This window comes from Monodelphis domestica, chromosome 2 (genome assembly GCF_027887165.1).
Source record: "Monodelphis domestica isolate mMonDom1 chromosome 2, mMonDom1.pri, whole genome shotgun sequence".
In the NCBI taxonomy this organism is placed as follows: Eukaryota; Metazoa; Chordata; class Mammalia; order Didelphimorphia; family Didelphidae; genus Monodelphis; species Monodelphis domestica.
In genome coordinates this window covers 69,144,906-69,163,968 of record NC_077228.1, presented here as the reverse complement: position 1 = coordinate 69,163,968, position 19,063 = coordinate 69,144,906, and positions in this window count along the sequence as shown.

Genomic DNA, 19,063 nt, shown 5'->3' with positions numbered 1-19,063 from the left:
CTTTTCTTTTTTTTTTTATGAATGCTATCTCCAGGGTAATAATGTAAGCGTCTTCAGGACAAAGGATTATTTCAGTTTCATGTTTTTATCCCCAGTACTTTGTGCAGGGTCTGACCTATAGTAGGTACTTAATAAATGCTGATTGATTTATTGATTGATCTCTAGTACCACAACATTTAAATAAAAGTAACATCAGACTTGAAACTTAAAAAAATTTTATACATACATACATATCTATCTATCTATCTATCTATATCTATATATATATATATACATATATATGCATATATAGAGAAAGAACTACATTTCCTTGGAGCCCACTGACTTCCTGTCATTATGTACTTCCTGTAGACAGAGTATATTAGTAAGTTGGTGGTCCCCTGGTCTCTTTCTTGGGCTTGCAGCCACCATGGTAATGGTGGTAAGCTAAGTGCAGGGATTTTAAATAGGCTAATCAGCCATGGGCACATGGTCTTTATTTTATATCCTCTTTATTCCTTGATTTCTAATGATCATTAATAAATCTCACAAAATATAATATTTTGGGCTGGACTTCTGGGTAAACATGGCAGCAGTCTCGATGCAAGACTCATCCTCTCCTCGGCATACATCGATAGAGACTACCTCAAAAGACCAAAAAAAAAAAATAAGAAGAAGAATGAAGGGAATCTACAGTAGGGCACAGCATTGAGGGTACATGGGATTTGGGCATTTCCACTATATATATATATATATATATATATATATATATATATATATATATATATATATATATATATATATAAGGGGGTGTAATGGCTCCCACCAAAACACAAGCTGATCTACCCTCCCCCACCCCACCTACAGAGCCAGAGTCAGAGCCAGTGCATGCCAGAATCAGCGAGTGAGTGAGGGGTACCTCTAGAGTGAGTAAGGGGCACCTCTAGGTCCTTAGGAGCTGATTAAGACCACCAAAGACCTACCCCTGAGAGCAGCTACACCTGAAACCCCAACAGGCTGAAGAGCGCAGACCATGGGCGCTCATGGGAAGATAACACAGAGAAGGGCAGCAAACAGCAGAAGCTGCGGAGATTAGAGACCTTGCCTCAGGCAAAATCCTTGCTCCTTAACTCCATACACAGAGAGCCTGCCCATCTCACTCAGATTTCTGTCTAATAAGGGAAGGAAAAACTTCCACAGTGATGGCAAATTGTGTCCAGGAGCAACAATTGCCCTCCAAGAAAAACAGGAAGAAGGGATTGACTCTCAAAAATGTTAATGGAGGAAAAACCCAGGCTACAGAGGAAATAGAGGAGGAAATTCAAATAAACCCAAAACCTTCCCCAAAAATAGAAATTATCCACAAGCTCTTGAAGAATTTAAACTGGAGCTAATCAAAAAAGATGGAAGCCTTCTGGCAAGAAAAGTGGGAAATAGTTCAAAGAGAAAAAAAACAGTTTAAAGGATAAGAACTCCCAATTGGAGAAACAGCTAGAAGCGACAAAAAGCAGGATAGACCAAACTGAAAAGGAAAACCAGTCTTTAAAGACCAGAATTAGGCAACTGGAACACAATCATCTTGCAAACAGCAAGAATTAATCAAGCAAAGTCAAAAGACTGACAAAATAGAAGAAAACAAAATATCTCACTGAGAAGGTGACAGATCAGGAAAACAGAGCAAGGAGAGACAATTTGAGAATCATTGGTCTACCTGAAAAGTCAGAAATTAACAGAAATCTTGGCATCATACTACAAGAAATCATCCAAGAAAACTGCCCTGATGTCCTTGAACAAGGGGGCAAAATAGACATTAAAAGAGTTCATAGAACACCCTCTACACTAAATCCTCAAAAAACAACTCTCAGGAATGTAATTCCCAAATTCCAGAGATTTCAAGCTAAGAAGAAAATTCTACAAGAAGCCAAAAAGAGATAATTCAGATATGAAGGAGCACCAATCAGGATCACACAAGACCTGGCAGCTTCCACTCTAAAGGACCACAAGGCCTGGAACATGATATTCAGAAAGGCAAGAGAACTGGGTCTTCAACTAAGAATCACCTATCCATCAAAACTGACTATATACTTCCAGGGGAAAGTATGGGCATTCAACAGAATAGAAGACTTCCAAGTATTTGTAAAGAAAAGACCAGAACTAAGTGGAAAGTTTGATATCCAAACACAAAAGATTAAAAGAAACATGAAAAGGTAAATAAGAAAGAGGGGGGGAAGGGGGAAAATGGTTTTTTATTCAAACTCCCTTCTTTAAGGGCTACAATTAGATCAAATTATTTATATTAATGTATGGGGGAAATGTTATTTGTAACTCTCAAAAATTATATTCACTATTATAATAATTAGAAGAATCATTCACAGGAAGAGATTGGGGCATTAAGGGCTATAAGAAGATATGCAAAAAAGAAAAAGGGAGGGGGGAATCAAATATGGCACCAAGAGATACTTGAAGAAATAAATAGGATAATTTTTATCACACAAAGATACACATGGGAAAGGGAGGGGAAGAATACTCTTATAAGAAAGAGAGGAAGAGAGTGCTAATAGGTAATACTTAAACCTTACTCTCAGTGAAATCACTTCTGAGAGGGAAGAGCATCTAGATCCATTGGGGTCTTGAATTCTATCTTATCCTACAGGGAAAGTGAGAAGGGAAAACTAAGAGGAGTAGGGGGGAGGGAGTACAAAAAGGGAGGGAAAGAGAGGGGGGAGGGAACTTAACAGACCCTAAAAAAACAAAAAGGGAACAAAAAGGGAGGGGCCAGAAAGGGAAACATATTAAGGGAGGGGATTAGGGGGATTGATTAAAAGTAAACCACTGGTTTAAAAGAGGAAAGGATGGAACTAGGAGAGGATATCAAAATTCTGGGGAATACACAAGTGACAATCATAACTTTGAATGTGAATGGGATGAAATCACCCATAAAATGAAAACAAATAGGAAAGTGGATTAGAATCCAAAATCCTACCATATGCTGTCTACAAGAAACAAACCTGAGGTGGGTAGATACTCACAAGATTAGAATTAAAGATTGGAGCAAAACCTATTGGGCCTCAACTGATAGAAAGAAGTCAGGAGTTGCAATCATGATATCTGACAAAGCCAAAGTAAAAATAAATCTGATTAAAAGGGATAGGGAAGATAAATACATCCAAAATATAATACTTTTATTATTGAGATTTAATTTTAATTCTTATAAGAGGCAGTTAGGTAGCTCAGTAAATAGAGAGCTAGGCCTGGAGACAGGAAGTCCTGGGTTCAACTATGATCTCAGATGCTTCCTAGCTATGTGCCCCTGGGCAAGTCACTTTTAAAGAATTTTATAACTAAAGGATAAGAGAGAGAGAGAGAGAGAGAGAGAGAGAGAAGAAAGGATATTTTTGATCTACCAGTATGAAAATGTTATTTGCTATTTTTTAATACAACGCGTAATATCTTGGAAACAACTCATAAACATAGTAAATATGAATACCTGCAATAATAAAAATCATTCCAAAGTATTTGTGGATTTCAGATAGAAAACTAAGTCCCTTGAAGTACAAAGGTGCTGATCACGTGAATTAATTCTTTTAAAAAAGAGACAAAGCCAGACAAAAGTTGTAGCATGGCTCACATCACATGACAGTACAAATCTATCTTGGGGCATACTGTGGGACCCATGAATACTACCTTAACATCTCTGTTAGCTAAATGCGTAGGTTTGGGGAGGGTGGATACCCTCCAGGAGGAAAAAGGTCCAAACCTCACTCAAAAGGGCTCAGTCTTGAGCAGGTATATAGTGCCTTCTTTCCCAGGTGTTGCTTCTTGATAGTGAAGGGCATGAACCTGAGGTCAACACCTTCAGACAAAAACTGGGTTCATCTAGTCCAGGGCCAGCTAGCAGTCATTGACATCCCTAACATAGTCTTTATTCCAGATTCATAGACATCACCTTGAGGGACCTTGGTATTCCCTTATCTACTATATCTATTATAACAATATGAAATACCTTCAGACTTTTTGCCACTTCAATTGGCATAAAATTTGAGTCCTTTTTGAGCAGATTAATTTCATGATATTCTACCTCCTAGATCCATGTTGGCAAACCTATAGCACATGTTACAGAGGGAGCTGCTCCTTTCCCCCTCTTCATGCATACCTGAGGACATTTTATGCTATCACCCATCCCTCTGCTCAGCAGCCCAAATGGGAGTATTTTCTCCCTCTCCTGTCTGGGGTAAGGGGGCAGCTCACATGCAGTGTGAGGGTTGTAGTTTGGGCACTCAATCTCCAAAAGGTTCACCATCATTATCCTAGATCATTTTAAGTATAGTAGATGTAATGTTGAAGAATGTTACCAATAGCAATGCAGTGATCAAGAACAATCTCTTGGAACTTATGAAAAAGAATGCTATCCATATCTAGAGAAAGAACTAAGAGAACAGAAATATAGAAGAAATGCATATGATTTATCACATGGTTATATGGGCATATGATTGGGGGTTTAGTCTTTTAAAGATTACTCTATTATAAATATAAATAATATGGAAATAGGTTTTGAGTAATACAGCAATAACTCAATGAAATTACTTATCAGCTTGGGGGTGGAGGGAGGGAAAGGGGGAAGGAGAGAACACGAATCATTGAACCATGGGAAAATATTTTTTAAAAATAACTAGAATAATGGGGGAAAATAAAATCATGCATGCCATTGTCAGAGTTTTGGTGGCTATGCATACAAAATGATATATACTAATTTTGTCCACCCCTAGAAGAGACATCTCTGAACCAAGGACTTCATTGGGAAACTGGCAGAGTTGTTGAACCTATTCCTCTTTCCCTTTAGGTGGCAATGACTTTGGTTTTTATCTTAGACTTGACTCTATCTTAGGGATATGATGTTGGCATAATAATCATAAATGATACATCCTGGCCAAGATGATTCATTTCCTCCTTTGTGCAACACTTCCTCCTGCCCACTAAATACCTCTGTGTAACACTTCACTTCCACTGCCCAGTTTGCTTGTATCTCAAATTAATTTTTGGTTCTAAATTTCTTTTATCTATCCCCTAATGTTAGTATCCTCAGTTTATTTCAAACTTTTAGATGATACTATTCAATATCCTACAGGCAAAAGTTAGCTTCTCCATGGCATATCACCTTTCATGAGCAGAATAGGTACAGTAACCAGATTCCAACAGGATCTTGGGAGGTACACATTGTCATCCTCATGACTTGTTCATCTTTCTGGTTAATTTTACTATTATAACACTCATTCACTCAAAACTCATCTTTTTATGCAACCTATGGTTTCCCCCCCTGGGTTTTACACAGGGTAGGTACTTATTAAATGTTTGTGGAATAGAATAAATTGGAATAGAAAATAGTGGAAAAGAAATTTCAGTGCTTATGCTCTTGTCTTCAGTAACTAATTTGAATGATTATTTAAGAAACTGGAGATGTCTAGGAAAAGAACTGATGGAGTCAGAATGCAAATTAAAGCACACTATTTTTTATCTTTTTTATGGGTTTTCTTTTGATCTTTGTTTCACATGAGTCTTCTTCCACAGCATGATCACTGTGGTGACATGTGTTGCATGTTCACAGAGGAATAACCTATATCAAATTCCTTGTTATCTCAAGGAAGAGGGAGAAAGGAAGGGAGAGAATTTAGAACTCAAATTTTTGGAGAATGAATATTAAAAATTATCACATATAATTGGGAAAAAGTGGAACATTAATTTTTTAAAAGAAAGAAATTGGAAGCTTCTGAGATTTGCAACACACACTGTGGTTGGCCAAAGCTCTATAAAAATGGGGAGCCAAAGTACCTCACTCCTCCAGGGAACTCTATGTATTAGGAGTCATTTGACGGATCCCTCAACTTCTTTGGACAAACCCTCCAGGAAACTGGCAGATTGAGGCATAAATCTTTTGCCAGTCAGGTAGGTAATAAGCCCTGCAATCTTTCCAATAGAAATGTTTGTTTCTGTTCTTTTCTAAGAGAAAGAGTATAGCCACTACTCCACTACCACACTATCAGGGATAATGTGATAGACTTGAAATCAGGAGCTCTGTGTTCAAATTCTAATTTAAACATATACTAATTATAAAGTCGCCACTTCCTTATCTCTAAGACCTAGACAACAATGCTTGTATTATCCCCTCATAATAGTCTTGGAAGGTGCCAGTCTTTCTTGATGACAATGACTCGTGCTCTCTTTTCAATTAAATACAAAATACACATATATTTTAAAAGAGGGGGGAAAACAGTTATCAAGTTTAGAATGAAGAAGAAGCTTTGCAAACCTTGAGGTGGTAAGTAAATGTATAATAGTAGTAGTAGTCTCTTGGTAACCAAGGATGACGATTGTCTTTGTGCACTTTCATCTATGATGTAGATGAGTGTGCACAAAAACGCTTGTGCATGAAGGAGATTTAAGTGGAAAAATCAATGCACAGAGACAGTCCCACTCTCTCGGCATTGGAAGCCTGGGTCCATTGGCACGAAAAATCGTTAACCTAGAGACTTCCTCAGCTGCATTGGATGGCCGTGTTGTCTTTTGTGCTCCAACATGCCCTAAGCACTCCACAGTGCTTTGCTGCGTTGCCCTCTCAGCCGTTGAACCTTCTTATTGGTTTCTTTAAGCAGTCTTCACATGCTAGGTGAGCAAAGTCTTAGTTCACCAGGGATCTACGACCCGATGGCTACCCTCACAAGGTGTAGCTGGCCTGTCGAAGCTGTTGCCCAGGGTGTGGCCACTGCCACATGCTAGCAGCTACTAGGAGCCACAAGTGAGAGCTGGGTGTCAGGTGAGGGTCAGAGGTTGGAGAGCTGCCCTAGGACGGCATGACAAGCCCTCCATACCAGAGATACTACTCCTTCCTGAACACCCCATACACCCATTATTATTGTATTAATATTATCATTTTTGTCATTGTCCTTCTGTCCTTGCCATCATTGACCAAGCTTGAATTTGATCTCTATCCAATGAATCCCAGCACTTAGCACAATGCCTGCCACAGAGCAGGAGCTTAATAATTGTTAGTTGCTTGGCTCTATATCCTACCAATCATGGAAAGACAAAAGAAATATGAAGCCTGAGAGATCTCAGACTTACAGAGGTGATGGGGCCAAACCACAATGCAGTGAGTTATTGGTCTTAGGTAAAAACATGGAAACTTGCATACAATCTGCATATCTCAGGGCTGGGTTAAATCTTCCTTCCACCAGTGCTAGGTGATCAAGCCATGATCTGAAGATCCAGAAATGCATTTTGGGAGTCATGATAGTGATGGAGACCATAGTTTCATCACCTTCTGGTGAATGACTTTTGGAAAGGCAGGATTAACATGCTGTTGCCACAAATAATATGTCTTAGTCTAATTTTTCTTGAAGGTTGCAAATTATCATTAGTGGAAACCTTAAACTATTCCCTTTGTGTGATTTTGAATGGATCTCCCTTGACTTTAGACAAACTGATCTTGAATTCAGATCATGTTTTCTTATTAACCCTCTGAGTCTATACTGCACAGATTTCTGGGTTTGATTTTCAAAGTCTTTCTCTTGATTCCCTCTGTAAAAAGACTTTAAGAGCCATTCTAATTCTATCATATTTTAAACCTAGGAGAAGTACTCCTTTTGAGATTAGCGTGAACTATATGCCCCATGATACTTTAGACCAAGAGAGATTTTTCCATTGAGTAGAGGACCCTGTGATGGCAGAGAGGCACCAGAGTTGAAAAGAATACTGAGGAAGGGAAAGAAAAGGAAATAATAACTGTCATAGACTAAGCACCCCAAAAGCCACCCAATTCCAGACAATTTTGGATGGAGGAATGAAAGGGGAAAATGGACAAATTTATTAAGCATCTATATATGCCGAGTACTTTAAAAATATTATATCCTGGGAGGAGCTTAGGAGGTTTGGTGGGTTGAAAGCCAGGAGTCCTGGGTTTAAATATGGCCACAGACACTTCCTAGTCATAACCATATGACCTTGGGCAAGTTATTTAACACCAATTTGGAACCAATACATATTATTGATCCTCATAAAAACCCCAAAAGGAGGTGCTATTATGATCTGCATTCACATAGACTAAGCATCCAATAAGGTGAACTTGTTGCAGATAATTTTGGAAGGTGGGAAGAGAAGAAGGAACAAGCATTTTCTAAGCACTTCTTGTATACTAGACACTTTAAAATATTATTTCTTTTGATCCTCATAACAACCCTGGAAAGGAGGTACTATTATGACCCCATTTACAGATGAGGAAACTGAGGCAAACACAGGATAAGTGACTTGTCCAAGATCACACAGCTAATAAGCATTTGAGATTAGATTTGAATTCAAGTCTTCTAGTCTATCCACTGTGCCATCTACATGGATTAAATGTCTCTCCCTGTCTCTTTTTAAAAAGACCCACAACAGCTGGATGGATCTTCATTTATCCTGAATCAGAGTAGTCAATTCATTCCAGAGCCCTGAGCTAGCTGAAGGAGTCACCACTGCTCAAAACAGTCTGGGCTTTTCTAGACCTTACTCATGGAAACCTGGGTTCATAAATTTAGAGCTGGCAACAAACTTAAAGGGTAAACCCAATCCCCTTCCTTTTACAAAAGAGAAAACTGAGGCCTAAAGAGGTTTAATGATTTGCCAAAGTCACACAGGTAGCATGGGCAGAGCCAGATCCTCTGATTCAAGTTGCCCTGCTCTTTACCCTGTTCCAGGGACAAAGAAATGACTGCTGAAATCCACAGTAAAAATCAATCAGGCCAAAATGAACTCACCAACTAGTGAACCACATTTCCTATTCAATAACCTTGTTTTTTGATGGGGAGATCATATTCTGTTGGAATGAGAAGCCTCTGAGTAACAATTTACTCTTTCTGACTTCCATTAGGAACTATAATTACATTATAACAGATTTTTTTTTCTACTCATACTTTCCCCAATCCTTTTAAAAGCAAAAAATAATATTGATTTATTTTAAAATCTTATCTCGCCCACAAAATAAAGATCTGGTTTGGAATGTTTAAATTTTGCTCTCACACAAAGCAATAACAAACAAAAAGGACAGTACCCCCACAGACCTAAGACAATAAATGAATAGACTTGATAGCCCACCCCAACCCCATCAAGAAAACCCTAGGTGGGTATAGGTGACTAGTATATCAGATGTAATGCAACAAAGGTATTAGTATCTACCTTAGCCCTGTCCCATGATGCTCAAAATACAAAGTCTCTGAACCTTAGTTCCTTCTTATATCATATAAAAGTTATTGTTCTGATATCTGTACAAGTCAATGCTGAGGATTTGTAAATGAAATATTATAATAATGTATCAGTTCACCCCTAGCTATGGGCAAGGGAAACAGTTAGTATGTACAGAATGGCTTAGAAGAGAGCATGCTCAGTCTTGCGCATGGCTGGGAAAGCCTCTGACCCTTGACCCCAGCTTCTCCCAGGTTAGGCGGGAAAACAGGTTTCTTTGTGCTCACCTGGCTAAGAGAAACCACACCTATACATTGTCATTGACCAATGATAATCATCCCTATGTATTGTGTATATTTGCGTATCAAAGAGATTAAATACTGAGCCACAGCAAGTTCTAGTCCCTCTCTTTCACTTGGATCTCAGCTCTCACTGATGCCTGTCCTTGCTGGAGCTTGGCCTCTGGCCAAGCTCCATCTTTGATTCCTTTCCTGATCTACCTCTCCCACCTGGGACCTGGCCTTTGGCTAGGCACTTTCTTTTCTCTATCATGTCTCCGACCTGTGTGGTATTAAATTTGGATCTTGGGATGGGTATAAGCCTTCTGAGTAGTCCCCTGATCGGAGTTTTTGCTGTGGCTCCTTGATAATCAATAAGGCCTGGATTTCTGACTCATTCCTGCCACCTCATATCTCTAACTTGACTCCGCCACCCCCCTTGCAACATACAGAACTTCTATCCTTCCTCTATCTTCCTATCTTGAGGCTTCTGGCGGGTTCGAGGAAGCTTCAATAATGCAGCATGAAAGATTTGGAATCTTATCCAATTCTCCTTTGACAAAACTGAGGGAGTCTAAGTTGCAGAATACAATGTAGGATTCTCCAAGAATTTTCTCCTAGTGACTCATGTTTTGAGAATCACTTTTGTTAGCCAAATTTTTGAGAATTTTACTTATTCGTTTAATGAATGAATGGGGGGGGGGGGGGTAACAGAGGGAGAAGAAAGCAGGGTAGATTATTTGTTTTATCCACAGAACAGAACATTATTCATTTAGGAGATTAATCCCTCAAATGTTTGGCAAGGAATAACAACTGAAGCAATTCTCAAAAAATAATTTATTTAGCAAATACATCTAGTATTTAATATGCTTTTTTTTTCATTAGCTAAAAAGCTGGTTCTAACTTACATTATAGAGGAAATACTGGAAAGTAGTTTGGAACTGTGCCTCCATCATTACTAATTATGCCTGCCCTCTGATTCAGAAATAGCTCTACTAGAACTATACTCCATCCAAAGAGGTCAAGAAAGAAGAAAAGAAGCCCTATTTACAAAAATACTTTGTATTGGCAAGAAATTGGAAACTAAAAGGATACCCATCAACTGGAGAGTGACTGAACAAACTATGGCATATGCATGTAATGAATTTTATAGTGCCATAGGAAATGAATAATGGAATGGTTTGGGGGAAATCAGAGAAAGTTTGCACAAACTGTTGCATAGTGAGGAGAGCAGAGCCAGAAGAAGAGTTTATTATAACAATATTATAAAAACAAATAACTTTTAAATTTTATTTAAAAATTCAAAAATATTTAAAGTGAAATATTTAAGAATTAACAATTAACAATCTATGCAGTGAATACCCATGAAGCCAGAATGATATTGGTTACCTACTTTCTGACAGAGGAGATGGACTCCAAATGCTGAATGAGGTATACATTTCTAGACAAGGCTAATGTAGGATTATAGGGGTTTTGTCTATAAATATTTGTTTCAAAGATTTTCTTTTTATTTCTTTTCAATGGGAAAAATGGGAGGAAAAAAATAAATGTTCATTCATTTACAAAAAAAGAAAAGAAAAAATTTAAAAATAAGGAACAGGAGGTGCAGCTGGGTAGCTCAGTGGATTGAGAGCTAGCCCTAGAGATGGGAAGTCCTAGGTTCAAATCTGGCCTCAGACACTTCCTAGCTGTGTGACCCTGGGCAAGTCACTTGACCCCCATTGCCTAGCCCTTACCACTCTTCTGCCTTGGAGCCAATACACAGTATTGACTCCAAGATGGAAGGTAAGGGTTTAAAAAAAAAAAAGGAACAGGGCAATATTTCAGTGTATACTCAGGATAAGTGATGCTAAGGCACCTGCAGAACATCATGGAGGAGGAAGAAGAACTTCAAGTACGTGATAGACTTCTTAACAATGGTGACAAATTCAGAGGGATTCCAAGCTCACCAAAAGAAAGTCAGTAAGTATACCAAACAAAAAATAAATTTTACAACAAAGGCACATGACAAAGACATACTAGATAAATTCTTATTTCACTATTTCAACACTTTAAGGGTCTGTAATTTCATCCTTGTAAGGATTTCTTCTCCTAACCCAGATTTTCAATACTTCTCTAACTGAGAAGACCAAAACCTCTGTGACCAAAAACCTCAATATCCTCTGGCCAATCTAAGGGATGAATCTCTCCAGCTTCAACCAAGCCTTTGAGAGTTCCAGCCTGATGAGAGTTCCTAGAAATGATGTTCCATTGACATGGTCTTCAGGAACTCACAGTCACCTCCATATCATTATGAAGGACTTGGGTGGAAAAATGATAAAGGTGATGGTGCTAGTCTATCATACATATATTTTTAAAAAGTAAATAGTATATATAATAAGCTTTGGAGGCAGCTAGCTTGCTGAGCCTAGAGTCAAGAAGATTTTAATTCAAATCTCACACCAGATACTTATTAACCGTGTGATTCTGGGCAAATCACTTAACTTCTGCCTTAATCTATTGGAGAAGAAAATTGCAAACCTCTCAGTATCCTTGCCAAGAAAACCTCATGGACAGTGTGGTCCACATGGTCGTGAAGAGACTGACACAACTGAATGATTAAACAACAACAATCAATTTTTAGCCTCCTTAACATTGTATATATGGAAAGTGGAAATAATGGGGGAAATTAAACAATTTCCATTTACTTACCCATTTTTGAAGATCAGTTTCTGTGAGGCTATTTAGAAATTAAGTATATTGTAATACTCAGTTATTACAGCAGAGGGCACCAGGAATACAAGACACAAAGTTAAGCAGAAAAAATGATTATTACCAGCATCCCTGGGAGGTCCTTATTTTAATTTGCTTGCCAAACATGCTGGATATTGGCCTAACTTGATAGAAAAAGGAAGAGATTTTGAGGTCTTGTGAAGACAAGATTGAACCGATCATCCCAGAAAACACCCAAGAGGCATGCAGAATTTGATACTGTTAAGTTTAGGTTTCTGGTTATAAAGTGGTTCCTATTGCTTACAAGCCTGTAGAACCACACAGGAAATGTCAGCTTACCATCAGGAAATTAGCTTGGCCTAGAGGAGTTTGAGGCTAGGAGGAGATATGTTGCACTACAATGCGAAAGTTCTCAGGTTCAAACTTGTTAGATCTGAATGGGGGAAGGAACTTGTAAGCAAAGTGCAATTCTTTGGTGTTCCCTTTCTTCCTGAAGGGGAAATGCCCTACTTTCAGGCCCATATAGGTAAGCTCAGGAGCCTACCAGCAGGGGCACTGAGGCATATTCCAACAGATGAGAGGAACTCAATAAAAAGCTGGATTCCTACTCTCAAATTGTTTTCCTCTCATCTTCTTTGAGATTCACCAAATCTTAGAGTCTTAGCACTGGAAAAGACCTCAGAGGTCAGCCCATTGGTGAAGAAAAAAATCCTTTCAACAATATACTTGGAAATTAGTTCCTTATTGGTTCATTAGAAGAACTAGAAGGTGCCTTGTTCTGTGTGGTGAATATTTGCTTTTACATGGACCTATCTTCTTTTAAAGATTTAGTAGGTCTTGTATTCATGTAAGAAATAATGCAAGCTGCCTCTTGATATAAATAAACTCTAATTTCTACTCATAAAAAAAAAGGACTAGGAGGTTTTTATTGTGTTGAGTAAATCCTTTGTGGAATGAGTATCTCCATCACGCATCCTTTGTTCCAGACAAACTGGCTTGCTGGATGTTTCCTGAATATTTGTGCATGACCTTTGGGGGAACTAATTGGTGTTTATGTTGGATTTGACTCATGTGGTTTTTATAACCCTTCTGATATTTTGGGAAAATGAAGATCGAGGAACAGGAATTCCCTTCCACAATAAATTTGAAGGGCTGGGAATTCAGCTTTGGAGGCAACAAATAAGTATGGACAATCTTCCTATACAATGTCCATTTCAGTTCAAAAAATTCTCAAAACTAACTCTTGAAGAAGAAAGTAAATATCTGATCATGTCTATAGAACTTTTTTTTAAGAACTGGGACAATTATAGTATTGAGGGAATTACATTTTAGAAAAGTGTTCATGGGGACAGCTGGGTAGCTCAGTGGATTGAGAGCAAGATCTAGAGATGGGAGGTCCTGAGTTCAAATTTGACCTCAGATACTTCCCAGCTGTGTGACCCTGGGCAAATCACTTAACCCCCATTGCCTGGCCCTTACCATTCTTCTGCCTTGGAGCCAATACACAGTATTTTTTTTACATAAAAATAAAAAATTAAAATTAAAATTATAAAAAAGAAAAGTGTTCATATTGAGATTTTCAATAAATGCAGAAACATGGATAATGGATATTATAACATCAACTAGAGAAAACCAGTTATAAGCTTCTCCCCATAGAACGTTAAGGGCGAGAAGTGTCATTTTGACATTAGTCTTACATTTGGTTTTAATGTGTTGTCATTTTATTGTTTCAGTATTGTCTGACCCACTGTTTACCCCAATTGAGGTTTTTTTGGGCAAAGATATTATAATGGTTTACCATTTCCTTCTCCACTCATTTTACAGATGAGGAAACTGAGACAAACAAGGTCAAATGATCTGCCCAGGGTCACACTCTGTCTGCCTGCCTTCAAGTTGTGTTTAGCAGGAGAATCCCCCTCACTCCATCCTGCTGTTGGTTTTTGATGCCTGTCCTTTTGAGGTGCTTTTTAAAGATTGGTTTGGAAGGATTGTCAGAGCCCTTTAAGTTTTTGCTACTTTTAAGCCTTTGCCATCTTGGTTACACCCCCCAAAAAGTATACATTTTTATAGCAGAAGTGGAAGGTAATAGTAGAGGTAAGGCATTAGCAGTGAGGGAGATGAGGAAAGAGTTACCTATCGAAGGTGGGATTTGAGCTGAATCTTTTTTTAATTCAAAGATATTTTATTTTCCTAATTACATGTAATAATAATTTTCAACATACACTTTATAAAATTATAAGCTCCAACCTTCTCTATCCCCCATGCAGAGATGGTAAGCAATTTGATCTGGACCATACATCTATTATGGTGCAAAACACATTTCCATACTAGTCATGTTTTTAAAGCACAAATACAAAACCAGTGAGCTAACTCTTGAAGGAAACTGGAGAAGCTAGGCAACAGTGAGGAACAGGACATTTCAGGCACGATGGAAGGCCAGTGAAAAGGCATGGGGCCAGCATGGAACATCATATGCTGGGAACAGCAAGGAGGTGAGTGTTATTGATAAAAAACTACAAGGAGAGGCATAAGGTAAAAAAAGAGTATAAAAGGGGGTAAGTTGCGATGGGCTTTAAAAATCATATAGATAATTTTATATTTGATACTGGAATTAACAGGGAGCTCCTGGATTTTATGGAATGGGAGTAAAAGGAAAGCAGGTGCATGGTCAAATGCATTCTCTTTTGTTTGTTGTTTAGAACCCTTACCTTCCATCTTAGGATCAATACTGAGTATTGATTCCAAGGCAAAAGGACAGTAACGGCTAGGCAAGGGAGATTAAGTGACTTGCCCAATTCTTTGCTACCACAAAAAGAGCAGCTATAAATATTTTGGTACAAGTAGGTCTCCCCCCACCCCCCCCCCTTTTTTTTTTATCCCAAGGAGACCAATCTAAACAAAATCTAAATCTGGAAGACTAGAGGCGAGCATTACCCCCCTATTCTTATTATAATGAAACAGCAGTACAATTACTTCAGCCATTCTCCTTGTTTCTGTAACTCTGCTGGCTTCCCCTAGTTTCAATGCTGATAAAGGCTCTCATTTCTGTCACCCATCTTCTGTGTGAAGGAGGCATAATTGCCCCTAGAAAAAGGGACCTCGAGCTTTCTAATACAATGAAATAGTTATGAAATTGTGTGAAGAAAAGCATTTTAGGGGGCAGCTGGGTGGCTCAGTGGATTGAGAGTCAGGACTAGAGATGGGAGGTCTTAGGTTCAAATTTGGTCCCAGCTATGTGACCCTGGGCAAGTCACTTGACCCCCATTGCCTAGCCCTTACCACTCTTCTGCCTTGGAGCCAATTGGCTCCAAGAGGGAAGGTAAGGGTTTAAAAAAAAAAAGCATTTTAAAGAATATACATAGAAAGGGATATTCACACTAAGTCTGTCATAACAATGGCTCTGATTATTAGAAAGTGTGAACAGTTTTTCAAGTGATTATTAGCATTTTGTGTTTTCTCCTTTGAAAATAGTTGGTTTAGCAAACTGAACTTGGACATTTTGTTCCTCCTTGGACACTGATGTTTGGGAACAATTCCCTCCATTATAATGTTTTAGAAAATATAAAGCACATATCCAAAGGAAAAGATATAGATAGATTGGGGATATAAATATATGATCAATGGGGTAATATTTATAAAGTCCATAGACCAGTGGAATAGCATAAATTAGGTGCTATATAAATACTTCTCATCCAGAGATTTATATACATATATTAATATATAGCTATGAATTAAAATATATCCATTGTATGCATAAATATACATAATTCACATATGTAATGGGGCTCTAGAGAGTGCACACCCCATCAACTGGCTCAGCTAATGCAACTTCTCCATATGATCCTACTTCCAGAAGAATTATGATAACCTATAAGGAAAAGTGCCATAGAGAAACTGGAGCATATATTAGACATTTTGCAACTAGTTCTGGGCTGCTAACCACAATGGTGAATGGAAGACTTTCTGAGTGACTTTAGAGACCTTCAAAAAAGCCAGTTAACTTCATAACACGTATCTGAAGGAGCTCAGTGACTCTTTTGTGGCATCTAGGGAGATGCTGTGCTGTCAGGGGAGAAAGGCTTTGAGTCTTCTCTCCCTTTGAGACTAAGGGGCCTTCAGTCCTTGACTAGAGAGCATTTTTTATATTCCCATCCCAGTAGAAGGAGTGGACGCTCCTTGATCTTAAGAATTTGAGAGGTCCTAAGGACTCCTTAGGATCCAGAGACTCAGAATCCAGGCAGCATCAATAAACTCAGGAGCAAGGAGCTATCTTCATTGTATATGAATAACCTTTGGGCCTTGGTCCAGAAGATTGACCCAGCACGAACACTGAACGTGAACCAATGGTATATAAGAAGTGTGCTAAGTTACGAGCCTAAGTCCATACCCAGCTCTTACCCTACCCTAGACCAAGGTAATATAGGGGATATTACACCAAGAGGAGTTGAAGGAAAATTTGTACATGTTATTATACTTTTTAAGTAAATATTCCTTTGGAAAAACTAATCTAACTATTAAATGATTAAATGGTACTCAGGTGCAAAGTTCCTACACACATAACAGGGGTAGCTAGGTAGCAAAGTGGATAGAGTCCTGGAACTGGAGTCAGGAAGACCTGAATTCACATCTGTTCTCAGAAACCTACTAACTTTGACTCAGTTTTCTCATCTGTAAAATGGGAATGATAATAATAGGACTCAACCTCCCAGAGTTGTTGTCAGGATCAACTGCAATGATATTTGTAAAGCTCTTGGCACAGTGCCTAGTACATAGTAGGCACCATATAAATGTTAGCTATTAATATTCCTGCAAATGAGGAACATTATCAGCAGGAGCTGGATCCAATAGCAGAAACATTAAACAAGTCTCTTCCTTCTTTCCTTCCTTTTTGTCTTTCTTTCTTTCTTCCTTCCTTCCTTCCTTCCTTCCTTCCTTCCTTCCTTCCTTCCTTCCTTCCTTCCTTCCTTCCTTCCTTCCTTTCTTTCTTTCTTTCTTTCTTTCTTTCTTTCTTTCTTTCTTTCTTTCTTTCTTTCTTTCTTTCTTTCTTTCTTTCTTTCTTTCTTTCTTTCTTTCTCTTCCTGCCCTTCCCTTCTCTTTTTCCTTCCTCTTCCTTCCTTCCTCCCTCCCTCCCTCCCTCCCTCCCTCCCTCCCTCCCTTTCTTTCTTTCTTTCTTTCTTTCTTTCTTTCTTTCTTTCTTTCTTTCTTTCTTTCTTTCTTTCTTTCTTTCTTTCTTTCTCTTCCTGCCCTTCCCTTCTCTTTTTCCTTCCTCTTCCTTCCTTCCTTCCTTCCTTTCTTCTTTCTTTCTTTCTTTCTTTCTTTCTTTCTTTCTTTCTTTCTTTCTTTCTTTCTTTCTTTCTTTCTTTCTTCTTTCTTCTTTCTTTCTTCTTTCTTTCCCCTTATCTTCCAACTTATAATCAATACTGATTCCAGGGCAGAAGAGTGATACAGCGTAGGCAAAGAGTGTTCAGTGACTTATCCGGGTTCACACAGCTTAGAAGTATCTGAGGTCATATTTGAACCCAGGATCTCCCATTTCTTGGCCTGGCTCTTAATCCACTGAGCCATCTATCTGACCCCCTGAAATTTATACTTTTCTATGAATATGATACTAGGATATGATGAAACTTGCAAAAGGGATCAGTAATCTCTCCCCTCTGCTTCTCCTTTCTCAGAAGCATCTCTATAAAGGGCTTGAATTCATTTTCCAAATCTCTGAGAGCCAGCATTAATCCCATCTAACAAGGATCTTGTGGTCACAAGATTTTTCTTTGTTTCTAATCAGATACATGATATGCCTAACAATGCAAGAGGGATAGGCAGAACTCTAATCAGAAGGCAAAGTGCATAAATAAATCCTGGCCACTTTGATTGCAGTCAAGAGCAAGTGAAATGTCAGATTTGTGCCTCTCCTTTTATTTCTTTCTCTTCTAACTGAACAGGAAGCAAGGAGTGACTGGTAGATAGTGATTCAAACCCAAGAACTGGAGTTACAGTCTAGGAAATTACTGGAGCCTCAGCCACTATGGGGAGAGGCCCCAGGAGAGATTCTGGAATCTCAAGAGAGCAGGAGATTCTGTGAGAGAGGCAGTAAGTTCTCTCAATCTTGAGACAGCCTGAGGAAAAGGTCTGGTCAAGACTTGCTCCTGAGAAAAGACTTACATCTTTCTCCTGGTGACTGCCCCCTCCTCCCCCCATTCCAAACTGAAGTGGCCAGCTTGAGAAGACACAAAGCAGCTGACAAGATCACCTCACAGATTCCTGGTGTCCTGGGTCTGAACTGTGCCCAGTGGGGCCAAGACCAGGGCCGGAATCCAAGCCTGAATCTCTCAGGGGCTCAAGGCTGCCAAGGCCTGGGTTCCCCAACTTGAGGAGAGAGGAAGGGATAGCTAGAATAGGAACACCTTTTTTTTCCTCTTTCCTCAAGAAACTCCTCCTGCAGCCATTTCCCTGTGTTATCCCCAATTGATCGGTTAGAATAAAGTTTGTTGTCTTCTCCAACCGATTCTAGTGTGAGTGGGGAAACAGTTCCAGCTGGGGGGGGGGGGGGGGCGGAGTAACTTCTCTCTCTGAGGAGGGAAGCTTTATATATCATAGTATTAGAGGGAAGTCAAGAGGCAGTTTGGGTAAGTAGCCATAGCTGAGGGGAGGCTGAAGGGGGGAACTACAGACTCACTCCGCGGCTCCTCTCCTTTGTCCAAGTTAAACAGAAGCTGTCTCTCCTGGACCCTGTCTTGAGAGGGGAGGTCTCCATTCTTTCTCTTTTTTACCACCAGACTAACTCTATTACACTCATCAGCTTCCAAGAATCACTGTCCCAGTGCCATACATCCCAGAATCCCAGAGGAGAGAAGCAAAGGAGCTGATATCTCAAAATCAGAGTTCAC